Consider the following 4951-nt stretch of genomic DNA (forward strand, 5'->3'; position numbering starts at 1 on the left):
TCGGCAATTGCCTAATTTCAATTGAAGTATTTTGCAACGGGTCGTTCAATTTAAACCGACATTCGAACAGGGCTGGTACAAAAATCAAAAATGTGCTAAGCAGCAACAATAAAATTGGTTCTCCGTTTCACCCCTGTGTATTAAACATCAGTATTATGTCGTAAAACACGTTATGCAAACTGTTATCATATTTTCGTATTATAAACGTTTTAAATTCTACAATTTTTGTGAACAAGAGACGACGCCTCTAATGTTTACAACTGGAACGAACAGTAACAAATCATATTGCAGTGCACACACAAACGATATTGTATTGTTTAATTGTTTTCGGTTGACTCTTTCGGCTAGTGGTTACTTTTCATAAAAGAAAAATAATAAATTTTCAACCATAAACTTCCTATGACACTTTTGAAATGTTCGGGGTCGGACTAGCCATACTTCATACTGCGAAATTATGATGTTATGTGCACAAAACTATTTACTGAGAAGTTTTGATAACTAAAAATGTTCTGATCAATAAAATTAGCTGTGACTACTCACTCAACCTTGAGTAATTTTGTTTATGATGGTTGACCGATTCGACATAACTGCTTCACCGCTTTATTCTTATAGATGATAGAACAGAGTGTCTTGGTCAAAAAAGTATCGTTTTCAGTAGCGGTGAAGAAGTAACTAAATTTTCCAGTGAAAATCTAACAATTTGCTGAAATATAAAATGTAAGGAGCTTTCCATTTTACCCTACCCTACACAAGCAACTATTCCAAAACTGTTCCATTCCGATGAAAAGACTATTTTGGCGCAATCATAAAAGTTTCCGTTTATCTGACGCCAGTGCGGACCTGTTCGTGAAGGTAATAATCGCCGTTAATTTATTAGAGACCACAAGTCAAGAAGAATTTAGAATTTTATTCGAAATGTTACCCATCGGACTGACATCATTAACGAAACTGACTTACATACTCAATTCACACACACACCGAAAAAATGTTTTATCTTTCAAGAACAGCAAAAAATAATTAATTTTTCAGAGAGATAATTCGATAAGATCTTTCAATTTCGTTTGTATACATTAGATCGAGTCAATATACAAATATTCTCACAGTTTCGTCATCTTCAACGTTTCTTTTGCTTTTATTTTTGTAGAGAGTGAAGTGGTTCTCTTGTGAACAGATTAATGTTTGATGAAAATTTTTCAAAATGACAAGCTCAGGTATATCCACACATGTCTTATCATTAGGTCTGTCAATTAAATTGAGTAAGTCTTCCAGTGTACGATGCAAAGTCCATAGTGGTTTGCAGGTTGTAAGGTCGATAAAATCGTCAACATTCTCCTCAATTGAACATGATGAATGGGCCCATTGTTCGTCCGATGCATTCATCTCAATTGAATTTCTGTCGCAAATGAATTCATTATACTGACACTCCACCTCGTTCACCTTCAATCCAAATTAATATTATTTGCCATTCTAATATCCTCACATCCCCAATCCGGTATTGATATGAAAATTAATTTCTTCCAAATAAAGGACAAAATAAGTCATTAGCAGAAGACAAAAACGTCGTCGTACAGGTACCGGTTTTGTCGGATGTGAAAGGAATATAAATATTATTCAGTGCATTAATTGTTGATGTTGATAATATTCTACCACACTGGATGGTGAGAATATTAATTCTATTTTATACGATTCTTTCGATACACAGCATCGCACACATTTTCGAACAATACTTCTGGCTGTAGAATTGAAGCATACGACTTCAGCTTAATTATCGATAATTGTCACATATGTATACAAGCGCTCGACAATGAAATTGAACAAATAACTCGACTAATTGAAACACAAAATGTAGCTCGTTCGTAAAGTGTTTTTCGAATAGCGTACATCAATATTATTGTTTCTAGTTAGAAAACTTTCTATTGCATTGGTGTGTGGCATTTGAATATGTTGTACGGGGAAATGTGTGAATATTGCACTTAACTAAATGCGAACAGAAATTCCAGCAACAGTTAGCTAAATGAAGCGTATACCAGAAAATCATCTCTGTAAACTGTGGTCGATTTATCAGCGTAAAAAAATTGATTCTTTTAGTTTTTCGTTTTTCTTTTGCAAAGGTGAACATTTTGGCAATAGATAGTGCAGTTCTTTTCAAGTGCTACAACGCGGAGATAGTGTGTGCCGGTCGATTACGCACGCTGAAAGGTCAATCAATCCGACATATTTTCTGATTTGGGAGTTATTGCTGTTTATAACTGTTTCCACATATTTCGTTTAACAAATGAATATCTAGATTTTCTGACTTTGTTCTAGATACGCACAAGCGACAAAGGCTGTAAGCTTTGGGGACACCACTTTTGCTGATAATACTAAAACAAAATACTAAAACAGTGAATCTCGATTTTCATTTGTTTAACCAAATTTGTGTGGTAACCACAATAACTTCTAAATCAGAAAATATATCACTGGACGTTTCCATTTCAATCTTTTCGTATTCCAAGAGAGTCCAAAATTTAGATGCTTTGTAGTATACATGTCTGTCTCGCTCTGAGCAATATATTCGCACTTCTGGCCCTTCAAATATATTTTTTTTATTCTAAAAAACAGGACGGGTGAATTGTTGTAGTTCTTCATACCATAGATTAAGATTGGCTCGTTCGATATGTGCTTTTTTATCAAGATGGAAGCATGGGGTTTCGGTGGGTTTTGAAATTATGTTTCTCTATGTTGCCTACACTGCAATGTCAAACATAGATGCAAGGTCTTTAATTTGTGCTACGTATAGCCCTTTTAACCAAGCGATCAGCGTAACCTCCCAATTAAAATATCTTGAAATTGTCAATAACTTGTGGCAACGTGTAAAAAATAAAAATGAAAACCCAACTAAAACCGGTGGCGATTTACTTGTCAACGGACAATACATAAACAATTTCTTTAATCTATTTAAGATTTTTTACTGTTGAACGTTAGACTCTTCTTTTAAAAAGATCGTCTATTCCATCGCTCGAAGATTCAGGAGTCAATAATGGGTACTCCACTTACTGTACAGAAGAATTTTAAAGTCTAATCGTAAGTCTGCTAAGACGTTGCACACAAAAAATCTAATTTTGTTTCTACTATTGCTGGAATCTTAAAATGCTTAACTCTTTTATCAACTGAACAAGTACCTCACCAAAGAGAGGATTCTCAAACCACTGGATCACTTTTATTCGATTAATTTGACTCGTACAAAATCCAGAGAATTATTCAAACACATCACAATAAATGCGAACGAATGCGAACACGATTTGCCAATAAACCAATACACAAATTATAATCAAATCACAGGACCGGTGCCATCCGAGAGTCATGCTACACGCAGACAATTTATTTATTTTTTTCATTCATAAATTTTGTCTCATAATCACATTATTGAATTAGCAATAAAACCACTTAATATTCATATTGGTTGTTTTAAGAGTGCATTCAAAAACATGCATACAATTACCCGCATATAGTGAACAAACACTCACACACAATTTTTTTTGATAATTAATTAAATTTGATGTTGACTGTCTAATTTACAAAATGTTTTATATTTCTAATTTGATTCGTCTATTTAAAAATGGTTCGAAAATGTGATTAAGCCAGGGAATTGTGAATATATGATTGTGCAGTCAAACGTGTTTATCATTCGATGATGTGTCGTTTTGACTATTACAACACATTTACGTTGTTAGGTTCTTGTATTTCGTCTAATGTTAGTTGTAACGGAAGTGACAGCGAAACGTTTAGCCCACGATTTTGGTGTGAGAATTGACAGGAATGCCTATTTATATTATAAAATATGAACGCAATCGGACCCGACTCAGCATAAAATTATGAACACATTTTTATATGTTTTCCGTGTGCGACAAATATGACAAAAATATAAGAAATTTCAATGATTGCAAAATTCGAATGTTGCTGTGTCAGGGCATATTATTGAGAAATTTATTTACTCAAAATTACCGAAATCTACGAAAAATTTCCTGAATTTTTCCCAAATTTTCCAGAAAAACTTTCATGAAATCTTTGGTAAATTTCGATAATTTTCAGTAAATTGAATTCTCAATAATATTCCCTGTTCTGTGCCCAATATCTATCTGCTTGTCTATACGTATCACATTGGTAACAATGGGCAGAGTTTAGATCATGACATATAGAAATATAGTCAGAAAGTTCTCGAAAAATCAATAGAATAAAAGTCAGAAGTTCTGTGACATCAGAAGTGGATTCCCGATCATCAGACGGTTTTTTAAAGCTATGGTTAGGACTCAATTGGAAGGGCTGTTGGTTCCATAGACACCTGCAATCACTTTAGATTTTCCACCTTCAATTTTTATGAATGAGTATACTCTTCAACTCAATTAAACTTCCTCTAAACTAGGCGCTTATTCTCATGTATATTGTTCATATGTTAGTCTTCGATCAAGACTTTTTAAATATAAATTCAAGAAGCACACTCCTCAGCCAATAAAACAAATTCTCTTTAATTTTATCTAGATAGCTCTAGATTTGCTAGTAGAACGACCTCGATGCAAAACTCTTTCATCAACTTTTCTTGTACAGGATCAAGCATATCATATTTGCGATACCAGGCTACCAAGCTACCAGGCTATCACATGAGCATTACATTGATATACAATAATCCTACCAGAAAGGTATAGAAGCGGCCAAAGTTTACTGAGGATAGCCTTAAAATACAATTTCTGAAAATGTAACAAAAAACTTCAATTCAAAAATATTTGTTTTGCTATTCGAAAGGGTTTTCAAAGCCAGTCTGGGATTACCATTTAGAGGCTTCCTCCGTTATTTCGTAAGGGAGATATATCAGTCTTTCAACATGCTGAAATTTTGACTTTCAGCTGCTATTGATCTATGAAGAAAATGTCGAGCGCAATAATTTTTACTCTGTAAGTCTTAGAATTTGTCCCTC

Source organism: Bradysia coprophila, assembly GCF_014529535.1.
Source record: "Bradysia coprophila strain Holo2 chromosome X unlocalized genomic scaffold, BU_Bcop_v1 contig_752, whole genome shotgun sequence".
In the NCBI taxonomy this organism is placed as follows: Eukaryota; Metazoa; Arthropoda; class Insecta; order Diptera; family Sciaridae; genus Bradysia; species Bradysia coprophila.